Raw genomic sequence first — 25,330 nt, 5'->3', positions numbered from 1 at the left:
CCCCGGTCCTTTCAGGCAGGCCCCCCGCCCCTTCTCCCTCCCTTCCTCGCTGGGACAGGTTGGTCCCCCCAAAAAAAACATTTGGATGCCCAGCAGGTTCAGAGCACCTGTGATGCTCCAGAGCTGCAAAGGACAAGCATTTGGCTGGAAAACAATGGATTTCAGCCTGAAGGGTGGGTTATAGTTACGGTGCAGCATCCTTCCTTCCTGCAGGCTCCCAGGCTGACTGTGTGTTCCACAGGGCTCAGAGAGTCTGGCCAACCACAAAAATTAAAGTCTGTCCCACGGATAAAACCAGCATCAACATGCAGTTCCCTCGAGGCACTGCAAGAACATACTGGCACACAAATCTGACAATAAAATCTTTAAAAAAAGTTTTATACATAAGGCAAAAGTAATTTAAAAGATGAGTTATCACATCTCCATTTTAATGTTTAATATACTTTATTGTTTTACTCAAATAAAGTTTGAGCAGTTTGAGGTAAGTAGGGTATACATAATAAGCTCTGTTCCACTTAAATACTTGGGATTTAACTGCTAGAAATCATATCAATGCTATCAACAGAAAACATTCAAGCTGTGATGTAAAAATCCAAGAGCTCAGACAAACTTGCCTTCAATTGTTGCAGGTTCACTTGATTCTGCATAGAGATCTGCTGTATTTCATGGGGTTTAGCACCATTTCAGGAAGAAAGTTATCCGTGAGATAAAAACTGCAAGCAAAGCTGCTTAGAATAAATTGTGTAAAATCATATTATCACCACCACAGCCCAGGTCTGGTCAAACAGGCTGAACTATTTAAGGGAAGAACAGTTTTTAAAAGTGTACATGTATTCCAAGGTATTTTTTTTTAGTGCAAAGAACAACAAAAAAAGTATACCAATCTAACTTCGAGAAACAAACACAAAGAATTCAAGCACCTTAACATACCAAATCCTATTCTGACCACATGGAGCATATAGGATGGGGGAGGTCTGGGGGACTTAAATACAGGATCCTTTCAGCATCTAAGGTTGTACCTATACTAGTAAACTGAACTGGGCTGGTGACCATTGCTGGGAAGCATGCTCTACAGCACCAAACTACCAGGAGAGTCCCTGCTTCTTCCCCAGGCCACCAGAGCATCATTTCAGTGCCACCCCAGAGGCCATAGCAGGGGCTGTGTCCCCCCAGGCCTGCAGTCACGCTGCTGCTGTGAGCCCTCACCAAGGCTGACTGGGACCTGTGGGTTGCGAGCAGCACACAAGAGCTGCTCTCCCTGTGACCTGTGGCATGTGTTGTATGACACCTTGCAGGAAAGAAGCATTTGCAGGATAAGAGTTCATCTCATGTCCAAGACTGAAAAAAATTAATATTTTGCTGGAAAGCTTTCCCAGTCGTGGATCTTCCAGCTATTTTCTTATTCAGACATTTTTCCCCCTCCTTGTTCAGTGAAAGTTGTCCTGCAAAAGCCTGGGTCGGTGACTCCTAAAAAAAGATTAACACACACGTGATTTGTCACCCAAGACCAGACCAAGTAACTCAGCATCAATACACTTCTGATGTAAGTGGCCTTAAGTCCCTCATATCTTCTCTATCCGAGGCTCTGCCCAGTCTTCATCCTCTGCTTCACCATGGAGGAGGCATCGTGTCTCACAGGGTAACACAGATTCCCGACCCTCTCTGGCACAGTTCTGCCCTGCCCCGTGCTCAGCCAGCCGGAGGGGCACAGTGCTGCTGGCGGGTGCAGAGCCAGGCGACTGCGACAGCAGTGGCGTGGGACTGAAGAGCCGCCTGCAGCGCATGTAACGGGAGAGACGGGATCTCCAGAAAATGTCCCCCTGGTGCCTGGGCACAGGCTGTCCCCCTCAACCCCCCCCCGGCGTGTGGTCCCCAGTGATCTGCAGCGGCGGCTCCCCTGGCTCATCAGCTTAGGGAGCTCGGGTCATGCTGCGGCCGTTGGGTTTGCTCGTTCCTCTTCCTCTCCTTTACACTTCTGCTTCTGTAATCACTCCAGTGGCTGAGAAAGTCTCGTCCATGGTGCAGCTTCCCTTCCACAACCTCTGCACAAACAGAAACAACGCGTAGTTCAGAAAACATGGCAGGAATCAGCCTGAAACACGCACTTTCAAATAAAGCAGCCCTTGAGTTTATTTCCCCAGATATATTCACATAAGCCAGCAATGTAAGGACCTGGTTAAAAGCATGTTGTAGCCCCACAACTGAACCAGGTGTGAAACCACAGCCCATGGAGCAATCCTAGAAGACCCATTTACATGCAAGTTACTTCTAACCCAACCTTACTTTGCTGTAGAAGCAAGATGAGACACTGCCTCTGCCGAGACATACACAGAGCTCAGCACACATCACGCGTATCTGAAGATTTCTGGAATTCTGGCCTTCCTCCCAGGTGGAGGGGGCAGTGGCTACACAGACCCATCACCTTCACGCTCCGGTACCACGATGATAGGTGGGGAAGGAAAGGCAGTTACCGGTGATTTTAGAGGCTGCTTCAGAACACAGATCAAGGGAACATCACACCAGCCCTTTCCCTCTTGCACACTGCTTACACGTGCGTGCCAGGTAACCGCATCTTCAGCGCCTTCCAGCAACTGTTAGAGATGTCAGAGGGAAACCTTGGCTCTGCCAGAAGCAGCCCAAGCTCTTCACTGCCATCCATTCCACTCTCACAGGTCCTCAGCCCCACTGATGCTGCCTTCGCATGCTCATCCATCATGACCACCAACAGTCTAAATCTGTATGCACTCATGTGTGTGACGTGCGTGAATTTACATCCACATTTAAAAATGACAAGGAAAGGGGTGCTAGCAGTGCTAGACATCTCATTAATTTACTCCTGCCATAGCAGCATTTCATCCACGATGACAATTCATTAGGTTCATGAAATTCTTGCCACTGATTTCTAAAGACAAAGGCTTTAGAGGTCAAAAGAAAAACTCACTCATGCTTATGGGTTGCTTTTTGAAGTGACGGATAAATGCAGAACTTGCCTTTGATGGTCCCTCTCAGAGTTAGGTAACAGCTGGATGAAAATCCACTACAAAAGAGAATTCAATGTTATCAATTAGCAGTGACTTTGGATAGCAGCTGTTTGCTGCATTTTTCAGAAGACTACTTGATTCGTCCCTCTCAAGTAAGGCCACTTAAACCTCCATATTATGGAAAAACACAGCAACTGAAACATCCCCAGCTTGTTGTATTTTGGATCTCTTAAGGTAAGTGTTTCAGAACAAGGCAAAAACAAAACTCAGCCCAGAGTCAATAAAGAACAAATCAAGCTGATGGAGGAGGGAAGGAGAAGCGAAGAAGGTACTGCCACCCAGTCTGTACCAGCGGACATCCAAACACTCCTTACGCATTTTGTGCTGGGTACTGCCCACAGACAGTGACTATGCACCCCCCTTTCAATGTAGATACTTGGGAAAAATAAATCCACAAAAAATAGATGGATTACAAAAATGAATCTATGACAGAGGAATGGTAACATTGGAAGTTATTTTGCCTTTTTGCAGTCCAGGACATTCAGGATTGTTTTTCCTTCTCCATTTCTCTTGAACCAAATACTTTTCTGGTTGTAACCTGTAAATAACAACAACCACCTGATCTTTAAACTGCAGCCTGAGCGCCGTGTGGTCCATTTGACAGAGACCTAGTCAAAATCTGGCCTGTCCAAACTTATTCTGGAACAAGTTAGTAGCAAATTAGTGACTGCCAGTTGGCACACATAATCGAAAAGTCATTACTTTGTCTTCAGCGTGAGCATACATTTTCAGAGGGGATTCAAAGCAGAAAAGGATTACAGTGGTGGCATATCATCACCAGGAAAATGCTTCAGCAAAAGGCACATGAACGCCAAGCTCCATCTATACTGGTATGTACAGGTCCACCTTCTGCTGATGGAGGCAGGAGCCTGAAGATACCCATTAACCTCATTAAAGAATGCTTTTTACTTTAGGAAGACTTAAACTTTGGAAAAATATTTTTTCTGGACACTCCAGCATCTGTAAAGGAATAAATCAACTCAATGGCGTATTTTAAGCCATCTGGCCTAACACATAATCTGTTTTTTTTACTGCTGTCATAACCCCTCCTAAATGAGTCTAGACTCTCCATTCAGCTACAACCATTGTTCAAGTATTCAGATAGGAGCCTAAAAGTAACCACTGTTAAACTTTATCCTCCTTTCAGCTCAAACGTAAAGCTGAAGCTTGGCAGTAAACAAGATAAGACTGTTTTTCCACAACCAGTCAATTTTGTTTAGCTTAAACTAAAATTCTAGGGCTGCCTTTTCATTTATAGCCATGCCTTGTATCTGGGTTAAGGACTTTAAAGTATGCTAAAAGACAGGCTTTTGTTCTCCATCTACTTGCTTTTACCTCTCCGTTACTGCTGAGGTCAGATCTTCAGCGAACCTGGCATCTCTCCCTCTGAGCCCGTGGGGTGTAACACTTGTTTCAGCTGCGAGCAAACTGGTACCAACGTGCTCTCTTCTTTACAGATCATCACAGGTCACAGTGCCGGTGGAGCTCCTGGACAACTTTCTGTATAATTCATGATCGTTTCCTGGAGTAAATAATGCTTCCTGCCCTCCCCACGCGCCTCTGGTTATTGTGCTCCTTTAGAGGCCCAGACAAATAAAAGTTTGATGCTTATTTTATTTTAAGGAGGCCTATTTACCCATCTTCCCTATTCTACCTTCACCTTGTTTACTACCTCTTACAATAGCAAGAGGTCACTGCCAGGTAACCCCTTTCATTTCAGCCCTCTCCTTGCTAAGTAAGGATGTGTAGCCTTCGGTCGTGGTGTTTGCTCTGCAGCTGAGCAACGCAGTTTCACTGCGAGAAAAAACATGCCACGCTTTCTTCAATTCTTCAGGTAAAGTGCTGACATCTGACCCTTGCTGGGTCTCCAGCTTTCCATGGGGTGCGATCTGCCTTCTTGGCCTCAAATCATATTCACTGCGTGCATCAGTCTGACTCGTTACTTGCCAAGCATCCTTCCTCGGACAGGGGGAAGGCGCCTGGCCAGGGGCCAGCTTTGTGCTGCTGGTGGAGGTGACCAAGCACCCGGCACACAGGGCTGGCTGCAGGTGCTGGAGGTGCTGGGAGGGGATGTGGGACCAGCTCAGGCTAAGAACAGCTCATCAGGTGAGTGCAGCTCTGCCATCACAGCTCCCACTCACACGGTCGTTATTTGGGCATGCGTCATTGAGATTAATATTAAACATAATTCAGAAAATGAAGCAAATGGGTCTTTGCACCTGTTAGAGACAAAGGTTTTGGAAATGCAAAGGACCTGGTTTTCACTAGCACCACCACCAAAGTCTAGATCATTGCATCTTCGGGAAAGACACTCAGCTACCCAAAGCATGAGAAGCTTAGACCCAGTGTCACCCTCTGCTCACACTCTGGTGACATCAGGTCAGTGCAGAAAGCAGCACCTACCTGGGTTTCAGGAGGTTCTAGCTTGGCCACAGAGGAGCTGAAGAACTCTGTTGTTCCTCCTCCAGAGCAACGGCAGACCAGGGCTTGGGGTCACCCTCAAGAGCTGGTTTCTTGGCTGTCACTGTGCTGATGCGACTGTGGCTCTCACCATGTCTTTTGGGATCCCAAGAGCAGGGTAAACAACCTTCGCAGGGTAAAGATCATCTGTGTTACCCCCCCCCCCCCCCCCGCACCCATATTTAAAAGATTTTTCTCAAAGCCTGCAGAACAGATCAAAAAGCAATCAGGAAGCACAGCCCTCCTCCTTAACAAGGAAGGCCTTAGTCAATCCCAGTGCAGAGGAGAACGGCACCACAGAGTAACCCCTTGCCAGAAACACCTACAAAACTTGTTTCCTCCCCTTCTCCAAGAGCCAGTAGTGAAGGGGGCTAACCAACCCTTCTGTTCGCACTACGTGGCTGTTCGGAGTTTGCTGGGTAAGATGCGAGTTCAACCGTGTGTTGGCAGGACGCAGCCCTCTGCGGAGAACACTGCAGGCACCAAAGCTGTCAGATACCCTTGGCTTGGCTGCCTACAGCCTGCGCGAGGGATGGAGGATCCCATCAGCAACACTTGCTGCCTTCTGACATGGGGGTACCGGGGCTCCACCAGCTCCCCAACCTGCAGGCATATCCCTGTGAGCGTGAGTCAGTTATTTACATGGCATGGGTAGACTGAACACGACGGTCCTTAATTTATGATGAGCCATTAATGCAGCCAAATAGGGAGAATTCCACGTACACTCTTCCATCAGCCTCTGCTACTGGTCACTGCCAGGGACAGTGGTAGGCTGTGGGGACCTCTCATACGACTCATGCGAGCAATAATTTTGTTCTTAAGTATTCAGTTTCTACTTTCTTCAGCTTGCTTTTAAAGGCAAACAACAGCTTTTCTAGTTTTCATCAATTATTCATGGGCCACTTCAGATAGCCATCAAATATATAATCAAATTAAATTAACATATCTTGAGTTTTGTAACCCAAGATTTCCTGTTTCAGCCCACAGGACGCCTGCTTCTGTTTGGGTTGCCACTTAATCATTGCATAATATTTGTTTTGGCTTGGTTGTGTGTAAGAAGAGATTTATACCATTCCATCTGGCTGCAGCATGTTAGTCATCAGAGCATAAAAGCTACCCTTAACTCCTCTATAGGCTGTGTCAGTGTAACACTGCGCTGCTTCATGAAGCTTTGGAACACCAGAGTAGCTAAAAATACATACAACTAAATAATTTGCCAAACTGTTTATCAAACTTGTCAGTCTAAGAAATAATATGTGCCACTCAAGTCTTCTCCCACCTCCTAAATTGCCTACACATAAACACAGAGCTCTCGAAAGAGGTAACGGGCAGCTATAGTAGTCCTAGCTTTGTTTATGCCCCTCCACAAACAAAACGTAAGATGTGGTGTGGTACAAGGGTTTCATCTGAATTTAAGATGACTTCACTGTCATTGTTAATATAGCTCTTAGAGGCCCCAAGATGAATAAGGGCCTCATCACACTAGGTGTATGACACTCAAAGCCAATTCAAAGACAGTGCCTGCCATCTCAGTCAAAAGAAGAGCTTGACTTGACATCCACTGGAATCAATGGAAAGACTCACATTGACTTCAGGAGACACTGAATCAGGTTCTCAAAAGGAAGACAAGCTGCAAGAAGTGACTGATGGATATAGGCTTCAGGCTTATTGGCACTTGGACATGTAACAGGGAGTTCTGACAAGTCACAGATGTAAAAAAATAACATCAACAATAAAACTCTACAACATCATCTATGATCAAGTTTAAAACAAGTGGAAATAGCAGCAGTTGCAGCACAATACTTCCAGCGGTACTTACTGCAGATCTGCCATCAATACCTTGGGGTTACAAGGGGTAAGAGACACTCACACAACAGAGCGGGGTTTGCACTTGTGTCATTGCCACAGCTCACCCGGGAGGGAGAAGAAATAAAACAGAGCAGAGGGAACGTGCCTTCCCGGTAACACCGCGTGTCCTCCTGACCGGTGGCCCGCACCAGTGCCCCGGGTGCCCAGTCTGCTTCCAGCGCCCTGGCTGGCACTTGTGCTGTGAGCAGAGGCTCCTCCCAAGCCATCCTCACAAGGCCCTTCACACGGTGTGAAGCGAGGGCAAGGGGTACACGTCCCTGCCTTTAGCAGAGCCATTTTTCCCCATGGACCCATCACTGGCAGATACCAGCCATGGCTGTGACACAAGGGAGAGGACAGGCGCCTGGAGGCCGTTTAAGCACGGTGTCCCTTGAAGCCAGTTCTCTTCTGGCTGGTGGCAGCACATACCACGTCTGATGTGAGCACAGTGCACTTCCTTCACCACCATAACCCACACGTGACTGACTGACCTACCTGTGACAGCACTCTGGTGCCACTTGAAGGCACCACATCATCTTCTCCTGTTGTTGGCCAGAGAACCATGGTGTTTGCTGCCAGGTCTGAAGCAGCATGAATTTATCTTCTCTCCAGCCCTTGACAAGGTGGGTTTGTAGGCAGGCTCCTCCTGCCGATACCTGCTAGCAGCACAGCTGTGGAGTACTTCGGACAGCACCTTCCTCTTAGCATCAGCTCCACCTTCCACCAAAGAGGTTCCTCAAGAATGAAGTCCAGCCTGGGACCTTGACTGCAGCCACCCACAGAAGCTAGGACCCCTCCTTCTAGCAGATGCCTGCAAGACAAACACGTTGGCTTTCATGCAGCAAGTCAATCCCCTCACATGCCGGGTAAGTCCAGCCTCTCCAAAACCACAGGCTGGGAGACAGCATGTCCATCTCCAGAGGCCACACAGGCTCCTCTTCCTTTACTGCGTGACCAGGGGTGATTCATGGGGGTTCAAGGATTGCTGGGCTCCTGTGGTGGGCAACAGCAACCACCTCCTTTACCTGCAGCAGGGAACTGTAGGTCAGGAGGCTGCACCCACCCAGACTTCCCCGCTGACCTCTCAGCGTCACACGGATGGAGATTTGGCTTCTTCACCACCCACATCACTGGCTTGGATGCTTGCATTGGCCACTGCATCGCATGGAAGTACACCCAATAAAGGGGGAGAAAGCCAACGCACACTCACCTGCTGGGTGAAGCACAGAGGATGAGCCAGCCTCCAAACGATACCTGCAAAGAAGCCGTGGGGCAGGTACCCCAGTACTTTTCTCCTGTGGGACCACCAACGCCTTCCTCAGGGGCTTTGTACGTCAGCCCTGGGGTAGGCATTGCATCTACGTGCAGACAGAAGAGTTCCTGAAAAAGCTCTTACCCTTGGTGTGCTCACACGGGTCCTTCCAGCTAGCGCTTCATTTCCTGGCGGAGGAAAACGTTGATTTAAAGCATTATTTTGAAGAAGGGAAAGCAGATATGATCAGAAGCCAATCTGCTGAGTAACAGTTGAACAGGAGAAGCTGTTTTACTCATTGAGTGGCATTTTAGGCACAATGGTTTACATTTTAGATAATTTAGTGTATCAACTGTGCAACAAAAGTAATTCAGTGATACCGTTTCCAGCCTTTGAGCAGAATGGATCTTAATTGCCAAAGAGACATTTTCCTTCATATCTCTGGATCTGTACTTCATGATTTTTGTACTTTGAGCCTCAGAAAATTGCAGCTCTCTCCTGATTAAGTACTTAATTGTGGTCAGTGCTTTTCAAAGTATTTTCAGCAGTTAGCTTAAGTTCCACTTCAGACACACACCGTTATCAACTTTTTTATCAACTCGTGCAATTTCCCTGCATCAAATGCTTTCTGAAGCATACTCGCTGTGCCTTGATCACATCCCCATTTTGCAGGGACTCAAGTGGAGAGCCAGATGCCCGGAGAGCCGGACCATGCTTGCTAGCTTGGGCTCCAGAAAGATGTTTTCCTACCTTCCTTCGAGGCCCTTTCCCATCTGGGACGGCAGTTATGCTTCACCCTGGGAAGCACGGGCAGAATAGGCAGGCAGCTGCCTGAAACGTTGCCTGCCCGGCACACACCATGGGATCGCCCCGTGCACAGACCCCTCGCCTGCCCTATGCACCCAGAGCGGCAGCAGCCGAATCCCAACTGTTCCCAAATCCCAACTGTTCAGCCAGGCTTGCCAAGAAACCCAAGGAATTCAACTGCAGTTTTTAAAGCAGACAATACAGGCTGATGTGGGGTGCGCTGGGCAGCAGCTAAAGTCTGTGCACGCAGCGCTCAAAGCATTCCCCTAGTTTTAAGGCTTTGCTCTACATTAGAAAGTGTAAGGGCTGAAACATTTTTTCCCCTCAGTTCTGAAGCAGATGGCCAGTTAATACTGTCAGTTCCTGGTGCTGATAAAGCTGTTGCAGATGCCCAACGAGCCCAGTCTCCAGCTGCCTGCTCCAGGGGGTCTAGATTGGCTCAGAGTGCCCTTTGGATAAGGATATAGGTAACCCTCACCTGAGAGCCCCTCCCAAGATAGGCAATCATGTTGGTTTTTTTTTCCAGGGATTTCCCTTTCAGATTGATGGAAGGGAGTAAGAAAAGCAGCATTTGCCTCTGTATAAAAAGGTACCTACCCCTTTGGCCGGGGTGCTGCTCCTGGGGCTGTTCAGCCCCAGCAATGCGCACAGTCCTGCCATCACCACCTTCGCTGCGACGTTCCAGCTGCAGCCAAGGACGATCTAGAGCTGCCCAAAGAGCAAGCCCTGGTTAGCACCAGCCTTTCAGGCTGACAGCCAAAACACTGGCTGGACCACGACAGACCGGGCTACATCGATATCATTCTTACGTTTTGACGCTGTGGATGTCTTCCCCTGTGGAGGGGGACGAGCCGCAGCCTGAACAGCACCCAAGGACAGCACCCACTGGGCACTCAGCAGGCACCGACACAGGATCCCACTGATGAGAGCAAACCTAATCACCACCACGCATCAGTAGGTGCCAACAAGGACTTGCAGCTTTATCCCCGTCTCTTACAAGGCCGTGGGAACATGCTGGCGGAGGGTTTGAAATTCTAACTTCACAGCACTAGGTAATTAAAGATGATGTTTGAAGCTTTTTCTAGAAGCCTTGCAATAGGTCTCCATGGATCACCATCACATTTTCAAACTGCAATTATGTATTGTACTATCAAGTGTAGATTACTGTTGGGGGTGAAACCCTTGAAGGATTTCCACTCTTGTGGTTTTCACAGCTATGTGGTAAAAATCACATTGCCTGAAACATGCTGGATCTTGGAAACAAAGAACATCTCAGCACAGTTTAGAAAGTCTTATGTTTGTGCAAACGTATTACAAATCAGCCCGGATTCTCACCTCTGGACACCCCAGTAATCCCCTTGCAATGGAGAGAAGTGATGCCAGCTCCTCTCCTCCCCTGGTAACTCACAGGGAATGGAACCTACTTGGCAAGAAAACTGCTTGGGTTATTTACCCACCACGAAAGCCAGCGCCCGTGTCCATTTCAAGCACAGTATAAAGTCCAACAGCTTTTTGTTTTCAAGCAGTGTGAGAGCTGCCAATGCACAGGGGCGCTCAGGAACAGCCGGCCAGGTCAAGCCTTGCGCAGCCAGAACTTAAAGCCCGATTTAAGCTCAGTCCCACACCTCTGGCTTGCACGAGCAGCAGCCGTGATTGCCGAGGTGAACCAAATGCTTGCCCATGCAAGCAGCCAGCAAGGACCAGCACAGGATTTTCTGTTTGTTCAGATAGACTTTGGCTCAGGAACTAAAATACTACTCGTATGTGAAATACAACAGCTACTCACAGCCCAGAGCGAGACACTGGATCTCTGCGGTGTGGGGCTCGTGCTGTAGCAGCAGCCGGGTGTCCCTCCCCGGGCTCCCCCCGGGCTGGGGACAGGCTGCTCCACACACCACGGCACGAGCAGGGCTGTGCTGCCAGGTGGGCAGCGGCTGGGAACAGCCCCAGCCTTGCCACACACGCAGTCTCCTTCTCTCCATCTTACATGAATTTGCAAGAAGCTCTTGAAAGGTTTAATGGCTCATCTGCACAGCGGTTCAGAGTTCAGCAGGTCAAGAAGCAGCTGCAGCTATGGTCAAGCCTCACCCTGGGCAACCTGGGGTGTCTTGAGGGGCTTGCAGTTCAGCTGCACAGCTCCAAAAAGTTTTCCATAAATTAGGTGTCAGGAGTGGAGCTAACTGGACCTCAGCTACGTGTTCAGCCACAAAGTCTTCAAGAGCCTCATCACTTCATGAGCATTTCATTATACCCGAGCCGATTATCACCTGCTGGGAAGAGCTGTGTGTTGCTTATGTCATGGTCCCTGAATGAGGATCACCCACAGCTCCCCAGAAAGTTTCCAGCTCTGGGAAAACTCTTGAGGTTTAAGTCTACAGAAGCAGTGGGTGGCATTGCAAGTCTGCACTGGCCGACTTTCAGACAATAGAGCTGCTAATGGTTAATACAATAATATTTTCATTTCATTGTACATGAGAAAAGATAATTACTTTCAGGGTTTAAGAACTGAATGTGTCAATCCAAATGTAATCTCTGTATTTTAGCATTTGATTATTACATTAGAAATACAAATGTCAATGAGCTGTAGTAACCCAAGTTATCAGAAAAAAAAAAAAAAAAAAAAGGCAAGAGGTGTCTTAAATTACAGTACAGAGGGAAGAGCAGAAGCCAACAAAGGACTTGTAACTTCTGTTAATTAAAAGGGTATTACTTCTGAACAGCATTTTGGGAGCAGAGAGCTTTTGTTTTTCCTAAATGATCCTATTGCTACACCCAGAACAAGTGAAGGCCAAGACGATCAACCAGAAGGGAGAACTGCGGCTCATTTCCATTTCTTGATCACCCAAATCAGAGACACAAAGACCTGAACGACTCATCTTCCACAGCAAGGAAGAGCCACATTTTATACCCATTTAGTGACAGTGTAGCTGTAGCCACCTACTCAGTTGTCACGAGTTAATTTGAGAATTGCAAAACTCCTGGAGATCAACGTCTAAGCTTCATCAACGCTTCTTGTGGGCTCAAAGATGCTGTTGTGTTTCCATCCCTTATCTTTTCCCCACCCCAATCTGCAATCCAGTTGGCATCTTGCTCTGGCATCTTCTTTCATCTTTGTAAGCCAGATGGGCTTGTTCGTCCCTCTTACCCTAAACCTGCTCTAATGAATCTGGCGTGCAAAGAATTTTCTTTACGCCCCAGCTCGGTTCAATGCAAAAATGATAGAGAGTCTAATCTCCGGCCCCAGCAGAGCAAAGCATTTATCAGCTGGCTTAGAAAAGCAGCTTTGTCCTGTAGGAAGAGATCCCTATTCTGAACTTCTTGCTAAAAGCATCAAACACAAACTGGAAGCTGAGACAGTGCATAACAGTTAACAAGAAAGTGCTGGCAAGAATTGATTCAAATTGTTATGATTTGCTGTTGAACAAGCTATTGCCTTGATTTCTCCGCAAAGTTCAAGTTTACAGCAGACTGATTAGTCCCGCTAACATTCCTGAAGCACCTACCGTTGTATGAAATTTTATTAAATTGCCAGCATCAACAGCTGTTCAAAGATGGTGTGTCTTATTGCAATTGATGACAGCGAAATAAGGAAATAAAGAAAGTGGGAGGGAGAGGAACTCTGTTAAGGTTTTTTCTTTTTCCTTTTCAAGAAAATGTCAACTCCATTATATAGATGTCAACTCCATTACTGTAATGCTCCGTCTGTAACCCCAACATGTAACTATCTGCTAATAAAACAAGTTTCTCAAAGGGAGCGCTGAGGGCAAATGTACCTGCTGTAAGTTTCAATCTGTTTAAGAAAATGCCCATTTATCCCTCTAGGCACAAATACCATTTTCATTATTCTGTTTTCTTCGTTGTCTTTGTTGCCCAAAAATAAAAACCTGCTCCTTACCCCAAGGAGCCTGTGGTGGTCGCAGACCTCTTCTTGTTATAGAAGCTGCCAGCAAATACAGAGAGCAATGCCTGGCATGCCGGAGGGGCCATAAAAAAAACCAAAGCTACATTAGACAGCTGATTTGATAGAGACCCCTGATGTGCTGCTCAACCCTCTGAGGGCTGGGGTGGTTTTTTTTTTTGGATAAATGCCCCCCAAAAGCAGCAAGATCTGAAAACTGGGGCAACCTTACAGGTAGGACGCACTGTAACCATCAGCCTGCAAGCACTTTCTGCAACAGCCCCAAATTCCTCAGGGGGCTCAGACAGGTTTTGTGTTTATGAGGCCAAGACACATTTGGGAAGAGAAGACGGGCGTATGAAATCAGGGACTGTTTGTAAGCACCATTCCCCCACAGCTCCATTAAAAAAAAATAATAAAAAAAAATAAATGAAAAGATGATGGGGAAGCCCCTCACCCTTCCCCAGGCAATAGCTGTGAGAAACCCAGAGAAGAACCGATCACCTCCTGCAATCTCAGGTTTGTTGACTGTACACATCAATACGAAGACAAAGATGAGTACATATTTAGAAAAGAATAAAGAAATCCATTCCAGAACGGGAGTTGTTTAGATAATTGATTTCCCTTGGACTTACAAGCACTAAAAAACACCCACTGAGCCACATCTCTGAGATAACCTCTTCCTTCAAATCTCTCTTCCAAAGGATTGGCCTTTGACAGAGGCATCTTTCAAAGTGCAAATCTAGCAAGCTTTAAGCCAGCTCACAGGTAAGACCTTTCTGAAAGAATGCGATGATGATTCCTCAAGCAATTATTTCTCCTTAGTATCCTTTGCATAGAGAGAGCTAATTAACTGCCTGCCAGGTTCTGCAGATTCACAGTGAAAAATGAAGTAGTACAAATGTCATAATTAATTAGCAGTTTAATGCTAGAATGAACACAGCAAAGGTGCTATAAATATTCAAGCCACAGGACCCCCACACCAGCATGCACTGGCTGTGCGAGCCTGCCCTGGCGGGGATGCTGCTGGGGATTTTGTATGCCAGGGACCACAGAACGGGGTCCCACATCACCATCCCTTCGCAGTAAGCGCAGCTGGAATCAGAGGAATGTGTCATCACCCACCCTCATGCCGTTGGCCACCTGCAGGGGAACCTCACACTGGGCAGCGATCTGCTGCTGGACCCCCAGCACTGCCACAGGGTCCTGGGGCTGGTCTGCACCACCCCAAAGCCTGCTGCTTTCCCCAGGGGTAAGGCTGGTCCTGCCTTTCCCCAACACCCATCGGAACGTTTTGTTTCTTTATGTTTAGTGAGCAAAGCCATGACATCAGCCAGCTTCCCAGCACCTCTCGCAACACGGTTCACACCTTGCATGGGGTAGATACGAAGGCACAGCTGTTTTTTTTGCACATAGACACGAAGCCTTCAAAATCCTCGCAGGGGCAGCAATCCCAGATGGAGAAGGTGCTCATCAGCATGCAGAATGACCCGCACCCCCATGGAGAAGTGCAGATGGGGGGTTTTAGATTTGGGTCAAACCCAGTGCCTTCCACCAGACACGCAACAAGACTTGAAGAAGAACAAATTAAAAATCATCAAGATTGGCTCTTGGCAAGAGCTGAAACCCAAGAACCCCCCAAAGACGACAGTCAGCCCTACCCTCGCCCCTTGAGCGGCTATGCCCAGTGCTTGCAGGCACTGAGGAGCGGACTCACCCGTACTTGGTGCCCAGCACTGGGCACCTCGCACCCCACTGTAGGCTCTGGACCAGCCCTCGGGAGCCTACAAGGCACGATGGAGCAGCCCAGACAGTTCCCACCCTAAAAACGAAATGACCAGGCATGGTTCCCACCCTGAACAGCCCGAGGACTCTGGAGCAGAGCAGGATCCTGCAGAAAAAAAAACATAAGGGGGGAAACTTACAGGTGTTTGTCGCTCCTTTCACGTGCGGTGCCCAGGCACCCACGGCTCCACTCTTCTCCCTCCACCTGCAGGAGATCTTCAAGGGTAAAGAGCAAACAGGGAAACAAAGCCCTTCTGACACAGGCACCCGTCCCCAGAGCATCACGGGCAGCGGTGCCACTGTTGCCATCTGCTCTGCTTTGCTGGCTATGGAAGGTGATGCTGCTTTTTAAGGTTTGGGATTTTTTTTTTTTTAAAAATACTACTATTACTTTGCAGACTGCAACTCCATGGTGACAAACACCACCAGGAAACCTGTGATATTTATGGGTCAGAGCCTGCACAGAATGTGCAGCAGCAAGGGAAGAAAACAAAGAACTGGAGCATAACCCAGGGCATGAAAAAGAGGATAGCCTTGAGGATAAGAAAACACATAGCAGAGAAGGTCCTTAACTTATGTTTCCTCTTTTTTTACCTTAAGTTTTTTATTAGCACAATCTGGAAGAGGCCAGCACTTCTTAAACATTTCCTTGGATGCTTTGCTCAAGTACCAAACTTTTCCTTCCCTTGCCCCCGCTGCTCTAACATGCCTGGCCTGTCAATGGCCTATTTCAGCATTTCAAACCTGCAACATTTCCCACTAGTTTTCCCTCAAAGTGCCACCTCCTGCAGGTGAGACCCAGGAGATAACGGCTGGGTTATGGCCATGGGCCACTGGGGTACAGCACATCATGGAGTTCAGCCTGGGGACACCACTGCCGGGGATGCAGCAGCCTGTCCCAGGAGCTGGGAAGGCATCAGGGCACTCGCCCTGCTACAGCCTTTTGAACCCCAAAGGCAAACCCCTGTGCAACAGCTTCGGACCTAGGCAAAGGTGGCTACAGCCATGGGGGCTTCTATGGATGGAATGTGGCCAGTGGCTTTCCAGGGTGCCTTTTACCACTACTTGCTCATTTGAGAGGAGAACTGGTCTCCTCCAGGTTCACATCATTCTCAAAGCCAGTTTAACCAACCCTCCTGACTCAGTCTTGACCTGGCCTGTTATTTCCAGCTGCAGCTGTTTGCTGCCTGGCTCTGCTCTCTGGGATTCGGATCATCACCCCCCCAGGCTGCCCCTCAAGCTTCCATATGCACAGAGAGCCACAAGATGCTGAAGGACAGACGCACTGGATATATAAATCATACTTACAGAAGGCCTACATGGCCCTTGCCAGCCCCGGGCAAGAGGCTAACCCTTTGCAGGCAGTGGTGTAACCGAGCTGCTCATCCTGGCTGAGCCAGGCAGGGCAGCTCAGCAGAGAATGGTAACGTGGCTGCCCAGTGCTCAAACCAGAACTGGTTTCACCCCAGCAGGATTTATAAAGCTATTTCAGTCCCTGGAGATGCTGACAGGCACCCACCAAGACAAAGAGGAGTCAGTACCCAGCTGCAGAGTGCATGTATGCTCTGGGTGCATTGGAGTGGTCCAGCGGCACAAGTTGGCAGCCCAAAGCGCCCGATGCCCTTGCAGGACCTACCTCCCCATTCGGGGTGTGAATCCCATTGATTTTTCACTAGGGTTTGTGGTCCTCTATGAGGTCTGAAAACCCCCACTCACATCACAGACTGTCAGACAGCCTGGACACCCCCAAGGAGGCATCGAGAAGCCTCCCTCTGCACAAGAGGGCAGAGAAATGAGGTGACCAGGGCACACAGACTCCCTCTCCCAGCCAAAGACCACCTTGCACCCCGCCACTAGCTGCCACCCCCTCCCATGCCAGCCCAGCTCCGCCCAGTCCATGTGACAGCATTCAGACCCAAGCTCAGTTTGGTTAATTACTTTCAAGTGTTGCCTCTTGATTCCCAATAGCCAATACCGTAAGTCACCCTACACGCATTGGCTTCCCTCAGTGTAATTTAATTGAAAGAGAAAGCTCAGATATGATTTCTTCTTTAGAAAAATGTCTGTCTGGTGCCTCCATTATCCCCTTCTCATTACTGGAGAATATTTGTTCTTTTACTCTGCATATTCCAGCCCTCCCATCACAGGAAGCATACCTGCCAGTCATTGTCCAACACCAGCAACCCTGGGGACTGACACACAGAAGCCACAGGCAGCCAAGTCGGGAAAGCCAACTTGGGTGCCAGCAAGCCACATGCAAGCTCAAGTGCCCTACGCAAGGTCCTGGCTTGAGGTGATCCAGCAGCAGAGCTGGCTGCCACACCACAGCTCCTGCAGGTCTATCCCAGCCATGAAAGCTCAGCCACAGCTGGTCTCCAGCTTCCTCCTTGCAGGGGACAGCCCTGAAGCTGCCCTGGGGGTCTGCTCTGCTGCATGCAAACCTCACCACATGCCCCCTCCAGTGTAAACACATGATGAGGGACCGGGAGAGAGGACAGTATTTCTAATACTTTTACCCATCACTTTCATCAGTCAGCAATGATCCGAGTATAATGCTCATCTCCCCACATAGCCAAATCCCCACTGCCACCAGGCAGGCAGCTTCACCTCACATGCCCACACTGCCCTGTGGAAATGGCCACATCCTGCTCTCCTAGGTGGGACGAGCTGGAGCTTCTCCTCAGCTCCCCTTCACTCCGTCAGACCAGATGAGGTGAGCCTTCCCTCCACCAGCAGTTAACAGGGAACAAACATCCTCAAAGCCCAGGTTCACAGCTGAGCACCATTTAACACCAGCACCCACACCGGCACTGCTGGTGAGTGACGCCCCATGGACCAGGTTCTCCAGATCACTGGGAAACGAGCCACGTCCCCATGCCAGGTCCTGCAGCCATGCTGCCCATCAGACACACACCTGCTCCATGGAGTACTTGCACAGGAACTCTCCCTCCAAAAAGAGATGTTTTCTCCCTGCTCTGGTTGCCACCTTGCTCTGCTTGGCTTCCCAGAGCCATGGCTCTGAGTAACTATGGTTACTTCTAATTGCACAAGGAATATTATTCTGACTTGAAAGGTAATGGAGAGGATCCTTCATGAAGCCTCTCTACTTTGCGATTTCCTCACACTGCATCTAAATCTAACCCAAAGAGTCATCTTGACCACGTGCTGACATAAGGATGCCAACAAAAGAAATCAGATATCACTGAATGAATACAGAGGTGGGTTTCCCCCCCTCGCCCCCTCCCCCCCCCCCTTCCAAAGAAAACCCATGTGTTGATAAATGCCTATCTGGGGCTTTGCATAGAGCCAGCCCTGCCCTGAAGACTAACTTCTCCACCTGCTATCCAGGCTGGATGCCTGCAGCCTTTGACTCTTTAATCCTCCCTGTTAACATAGAACAGTTTGTACCATTTGCTAAATACACTGTTTGCACCGTGGATTCCCCAGCGTGCATAGACCAGCATGTGAGGGCTTTCCTGCGCTCCCGGAGAGCCCGGCCTCCGGAAAGGAAAGCAGCGCACCGCTGCCAAACCCTCACCCTCGGGCAGGCAAGGGCCCAGCAGCTGCTGGGGCAAACACCAGTACCAGCTGGGGGCCAGAGCTTTGCAAACCAGCCATGGGGTCAGACCGGCCAGAGACCTCAGCTCACTGACTCAGGCACAGGAGAGAACGGGTATGGGGAAACAAAAAATTAGCATTGAAATCAGTAAAATACTTGAGTAAGGGGGATTGGGGGAAACACTGAGCCTTCTTTGACAGAGGGAAGGAGCCACGTGGGTTTGGGCAGCCCCCACATCAGCAGAAAGGTCTCTCCTGGATGACAGAACAGGACAGGAGAGGCATTAATAAAATTCACCCCAAATGTCACAGAAGTAGAACAGAGCCCTGGCAGGCTGTGCAGCATCTAGTTAGGCTGCCAAGGAGCACGAGGGCGTTCGATAGTCCCTCTGCCAGCACTAAGCACAGCCCAGGCCAGGTACAATGGTCGGACAAACAGGCATGTCCCGTGTGAAAGGGCTCCACTTCCAAAGCCAGAAGCTGTTACTGGCAACATGCACCGGGAGGAAATTTTAAAGAGCAACAGAAAAATAACCTGAGCGGCAGCTCAGGAGCCCAGATTTCACTGGTGTTCCCTCACAGAGAAATCACCGAGCCTCACACACCGCGGTGACAGGGAGAGCCAGCCTCATTATTCAAGCCTACTAATTAAAAAGGAAGGGAAAACAATACGGAATAAAAGAAAACCGTATCAACAAAGAGAGAAGGGGAAGTTGGCCAGGAGGCTGCAGCACAGCACAAAGGAGCCGGTGGCAGCACGAGCCCGCAGCTAGCCAGAGCGGTGCAGGGTTCAGTGAACCTTGCAGAAAAGGCTGGGATGCCAAATAAATATTTACGTTCTGTTATTTGAGGAAAAGCTGGACAAGATGCCACCCTCACACAGCATTAGAATATTTTCTCCTGCATCAACAATTAGGGAAACAGTAAAAGCACCCCACCAAACTGGGAGGACCAATGTCCCCCACACTGGGGAGCCCCGCAGGAGACAGCTCTGTTCCCATCACCATGCACCACCACCTTTCTCTTGCCAAAAAACTCTCCGGCCAGATCTGCGCTCACAAGACATTTACCTGGGATGTCTGTAGCTGGAAACATCCCCTTCCACAGGCAGGAGAAAAATGGGCTTGTACTCCCACGGCTGCAGAAGCCCCACACCACCAGGCAAGGCAGAAGAGGTGCAGAGCCCGCGGCAGCCCCCGGGGAGCCCCTCGCTGCCCACGAGCCTTCATAAACGCAGGAGTCGGTGGAGGCTCTTGCTAACAGCCCCCGGCTGTGCGAGCTGCTGTGCTCGCCCTGGCCCCCCCGCAGGCTGCTGGCCCCAGGGGGCTCCACGCAGGGCACAACAGCCGCCCAGAAGCGCACGGGTCGGCAGCTGGCAGCAGTCAGTGCCCGTGAGTGTGCAAAACCCATCGGGGTGAGCGAGGCTGCCGTTATTCAGTGCAGCGGAGGCCGCTGCCGGTGTCATGTAACCCAGGCCCAGGGGGTTCGCTGAACACAGAATCAGCGCCAGACGAAATCAATGTCACCCTCGTCAACAGGACCAGCAAGTGACCTCAGATGATAGCTGCACCCACTGCCAATCCACAGGGTGTTTCTGGAGGGGTCTTGTGTGGCTCAGCATCTTCTCCAGCGATTTGGAAGAAAATCTAAAAGGACTGCTAGGATTTTCACTCACCCCCCACCCACCCCCACCCCAAATTAACAGCACGGTCAACGGCTACAGGAAGAGTTTCCTTCCAAAAGGCGACTGCAAAAGCTTTAATGCACCCAACTGCAGCATCCGTGTGCCTGGGCATCGAGGGCAGAGGAGGGATGAACCCTCATGGGCTCCCTCAAGGGCACGCCAGCACCCACCCAGGTGATGGGGTAGGCACTGCCCCAAGCCACCAGCGAGGACGGGGCAGGCACAGCTAGCCAGATAAACCTGTCCTTGCTCTGCCAGGCTGCACAGTGCAGCAGGCAATGGGGCTGGCAGCCAGGGGCTCAGGGGTGGGGTGGTAATTTCAGCCCAAGGCACTGCAGACACCCTGCCTGCCACAGATGCTGGGAAAAGGGCATGAAAGGCTCCTCTGGATAAAAAGCCACAAGAAAAAATACCCATCTGGCAAGTGTGACATTCAGGGAAGTTTTGAGAAGGCCAATATGTTTAGTGGTTTAAGGGTTTTTCCCCCCCAAAAAAAGTGGCACAAGGGAAACCTACAGCCACAAGGAAAAACACTGAAAGGGTAACCGTCTGACAGCAATCATCACCGTTTACAGCAGGGCAGGGTGACAGGAACCCAAAGTTCCTAAGGAATCCCTGCGGTGGCACCGCCGGGTGTTCCTGCTGGCAAGCACCGACCCTCGCTGAGCAAACAGCCCAGCCACTAACTCCTGCCCACAATTACTTTCTAGGTGCTTGATTTCCCCTGGAAAGGGAGACACACACCCCCGGGCACAGGCAGCAAGCCCAACATCTGCAGCCAGAGCAGAGATCTCTTTATGCCACATAAATATCTTCCTTTCCCTGTGAACAGCCTGTTTAGTGACATTCAAAACTACTAAATCTGGGGTTTATGTGGAAATGATTTTAGAGTGCACTGGAAACCCCAGGTTCCTTTTTCAGTCTAACAACGTCTTTAGAAAGCAATTATTTAAGCCTCCATTTCCAAGACCCTTTTAATCTGTGCAAATTATTGGTAAGAGCTGAACCAAGGCAAACTGCCATCAGCTGCGATCACAACACTGTAACTGGGCAATGAGTGACTATCGCTGACTATTTAGATGAAACTATTGCTTTTAGGCAAGCCGCCACAGAAATAAATTAGCATTTATACTGGATTATTGAAAAACGTCAAAAAAAAAAAAAATCAGCCTCTATCTATATGTCAATTGTGTCTTGCCAAGGTCAATATCTTTACTGTAATAGGCAGTCTCAAACAGCAAGAACAACTTACGTGTGGAAATGAGCACCGTGCGGCCAAAATATGTCATTATTATCAGAAAGACAAACTGATCTCTGAAATAACATCTGCACTCCTACAGCTTCAAATAAAGATGACCTTCTGTGGAAGGTGTGTAATCAAGAAGCTAGGAACATAATTCAAAAAAATTAAAACCTAATGGTTTGACTTCTTGGTAGGTTCTTTCCTATCACTGTCAGCCTTATTGCATTTGCCACGTCTTTTTTTAAAACCTGTTTTTGAAACTACTTTGCTTGAAATCTTCAGTTCGATCTTCCCAGGCTATGGATGGACATGGTCCGGTTTTGTATGGCACTTCCAGGTAATGACTAAGTCAGGAAAATACACATTCTGCAAATAAGGATGATTTTAAGGGATTTTTTGGTGAAACATTCGCTGTAACAATAGGATTTTCTTTACCACCAGTCCAGCACACTAACAAAATGAAACATCTCCCTGCCAGAAAACCCAGTCACTGAAGTTGAACTGGAACAAAGGAGCGTGCTCAGTTTCTGCTAGAGTAAAAGTGCAAAAGGAAAATATCACCTTGGTACTTCATTTCTATGGGGACCAAGTGTTTGATGCTGACCCTGCCAAAAGGCTCGATTTCAGGAAAGTTGCAATGCCCGGTTTAAGAAAGGAGGAAAGCCTTCACTGACGTGCTATGCTTTTTATATATATATAAAAAAAATCATGCTACTGATGCAGGAAAAATTCAGCGGTGTTTTCTGTGCAAAATAAACACGAGGAATTTCGTCAGTGGTGTTTCTTTCTGCTCCCCCCAGGCTGTGCTTCCCTGTTGGCTTTGCAAGGGGATGCAGGGAGAAGTGGCCTCTGCCCCCAGGGATCTGGGGGCGAGGAGTCTCCCAGGCTCTGTGGAGGAGCCAGCGGGCAGGAGGCCTGGGCCAGTCCCTGCTGCAGCCCCATGGACCCACCGCAGACCTCGAGAGCCTGTCCCAGCCCCGTCGCTGGCGAGAACCGTGTGGCTCCTCATCCCAGCCCCTCGCGTGGGTGCTCCGCTGCGGCTGTTGCATTCAGAGCCCTTTCCTGCCCGGTTCAGCCTCCCTCGGCTGCGCTCCTCGGGGCAGCCCCGTTGCGTACCCCCGTGTGCAGAGTCCCCCAGCAGCCACCTTGTGTGCAAGCGGAGGCCGCAGGGGTCGGAGCCATGCCCATCGCTCAGGTCCCTTTGGATCACCTGCTTCAGGCCAGATCCCAGAACCCCAGGTCACGCCTGCCGGACTCACGTGCACGGGGCCAGCCCTGCTCACCCCTTCGCCTTACCCTGCCCGGTGTGTTACCAAAGCAGCCCTGAGGCCTCACTGGGATCCCAAACCTCCTCCCTGCCCCAGCAGCCTGCAGGAATCATTCCCGCGGTACCCGGAGCAGCCTCCCCCCTCCCCAGAGACGAGCGGGAACCCCATGGATGCTCTGCCTCTCCCAGCCAGACTCCATCCAGCCATCCCCTTCCCGTGGGTCTCCCCTGCACGGGGATGGGGCTGCGCGGGGTCCTTTGCCAAGCTGCGGGCTAACCCCAGGACTGTTCCCCTGCAAGGCTGACCGGGGTTCCCCTCCCTCCTCCCGCCTGGCTGGGGGGCTCAGGCGCGGTCCCCATCCCCTGCCCTGACACCTCTAAGTCCAGGGAGGACAGAGTTTTCCGCAGCCCCTTCCTGGCGTGTGACTCCCAGAAAGGAGTCAGGGACAGCTCCAAAAGGGACAGAAAACTCTCTTCAGGAAAAAAAAATAAAAATAATCAAATCAAAGCATAACTGTCTGCCTTTCAAAGAAGACTCCGGCAAAGGAAAAGCTGAGCTCGGAGATGCTCAGCAGCACGTGCAGCGCAGCCGTTCCACGGGGAAACACATGGGCCGGCGGGCACAGGCAGCGGGGCCCGGCCACAGGGCCCCATCCCCCAGGGCGGACAGGCGATGCCGTGCCCCCCAGGGTGCCCTGGCAGGCAGCGGGGTCTCACTGGTGGGTCACCTCCAGCCACAGGAGTGGCAGCTGGCCCTCCGCACAGCCTGACGGCGGGCAGCCACCAAGGGGGTTTTAAAGCATTTTTTTGAAGCAGGGAGGGGGCAGATGGGACACACAAACACAGGAAAAATTAACGCGGGTGCCAGGAATTCTGCCTGGACTGTGGGAAAACTGCAACTGAATAAAGCGTTGCAGGTAAAATTGTGGGGAGTGGGAGTTTCGAGGTGAGCAGAAGCAGCAGCGCGTGCGGAGGTCTGACCTTGTTTAACTGCTGCCGACCTTCAGCGTGCAGGGGGGGAGCACAAGGTTTAAGAAGCTGAACTGCTCCCTCCCTCTCTGATTTTTTATCTTTTGTGTTTCTTTGATAATCACCCCGGTACTGGGAGATGCTTTGCCCAGCAGTTCTCACCGAAGGTGTCAGGGAAAGGATGGTGTTCGGAGACAGGAAGGGAAAGCTCTGTTCCCGAGGTGCGGGACATCCCTGGCTCCCCAAAATGGGGCTCGGCCCCCCCGGAGTGGGCCACGGGGAGGGCAGCCAGAGCCTCCCAGGACGGCCCGGGCACTGCGGTGCTTATCGCACACACGGAATTTTCTCTCTTTTCGGGGAAAGCGCAGCTCTGCTGGTCCCCGCTGGGAAGGACTGCGGCCGGGTGGGTGCACGGGGCTGTGCGGGGGGCTGGCACCCCAGGGCACCCCGGCCTGCAGGGCACCCCGGCCCGCACCCTGCGCGGAGCGGGCAGCGCCAGAGAGCGCAGGCAGCCCCGGGGGCGCGGGCAGGTCGGGGGCAGCGAGAGGCCCCTCCGAGCGAGCGCCGCGGCTTTGTGCGGGAGCTGCGGGCTGCTGCGGGGCCCGCCCGGATGCATAGGCACACAGCGGCGTGTCGCGGAGCGCTGCCCACCGCCCCGCAAGTCCGCGCCGCCCGGCCGCCCCGTCGCGTCTGCCCGGCCTGCCCCGCGGAGCCCCGGCCCGGAGGCGGGGGGAAGGGGAAGCTCTGGTCGCGGGGTCCGGCTACTCCCGTCGAAGAGCCCGCTCCGCTCTCCCCGTCGCGCCGGCAGCGGCGGGGCACGGGCAGGAGGCGGCCCGGCCGCTGCCCCCCGACGGGGCCGGCTCCTGCCGCGGGACCCGCTGCAGCCCGGGGCGGGGGGAGTGCGTCCCGCGTGTGCCCCGGCCCCCAGCCGTGGCCACGGGCAGCCCCGAGGGAGCATTTCGTTGTCTCAAAACCAACGAACAAACGAACAACGACCAAAAAAAACCCCAAACGCCGCCAACCAAAAGACCCCCAAAGCCAACCGCAAACGAAGCATCAGTCTCGCGAGGGTCCCGCCGACCCCCCAGGGCCGGGCCCGGCCCGCTGCCCTGCCCCGGCTGGCAGCCGCCCCCCGCGGGGGTCCGGGCCGGGCGAGGGGTTTCCCGGCTCCTGCCGACGAGTCCGCGCCGTCGGGCTCGGTTCCGCAGCCGTCGCGCTGCCCGGGGGGCGGCTTATCTGGGGGGAGACGCACGGGCACGGGCAGGGGCGCGGAGAGTTGCGGCCCGAGCACGGCAGGGGGAGCGGGCAGGTACTTACAGGCGGGGGCCGCGGGGTTCGGCCCGGGCCGGGAGCCGCTCCGGCGCTGCCCCGGGCCGGCCGGGCTTAAGAGCCGTCCGTCGGGCGCAGGACAATGGCCGGGAGGAGGGGGCCGAGGAGGGCGGCGGGAGGCGGGGAGGGGACGGGGCCGGCCGCCGCCGCTCTCCCCCGCCGGGCGCGCTCGCTCCGCCCCCCCGCGTC

General features: G+C 51.2%; 1 long non-coding RNA gene across 4 annotated transcripts; it reads right to left on the bottom strand.

The window, feature by feature from the left end:
• Window positions 1-425: 425 nt before the first annotated feature.
• LOC119156298 lies at window positions 426-25,212 on the bottom strand. 4 transcript variants are annotated; one of them, XR_005107054.1, is made up of 7 exons: window positions 25,130-25,212; window positions 8,746-8,789; window positions 8,560-8,603; window positions 7,845-8,160; window positions 5,445-5,628; window positions 2,942-3,037; window positions 426-2,042 (listed from the first exon to the last, which is right to left on the bottom strand). It is a non-coding gene; the product is annotated as an uncharacterized LOC119156298 (long non-coding RNA). The 4 variants fall into 4 exon arrangements; XR_005107052.1 differs by having other exon boundaries at window positions 8,560-8,789; XR_005107053.1 differs by lacking the exon at window positions 8,560-8,603.
• Window positions 25,213-25,330: the final 118 nt, after the last annotated feature.

This window comes from Falco rusticolus, chromosome 12 (assembly GCF_015220075.1).
Source record: "Falco rusticolus isolate bFalRus1 chromosome 12, bFalRus1.pri, whole genome shotgun sequence".
NCBI classification, from domain to species: Eukaryota; Metazoa; Chordata; class Aves; order Falconiformes; family Falconidae; genus Falco; species Falco rusticolus.
Note: the sequence above shows the minus strand (reverse complement) of the source record. Positions and strands in the feature narration are given on the sequence as shown.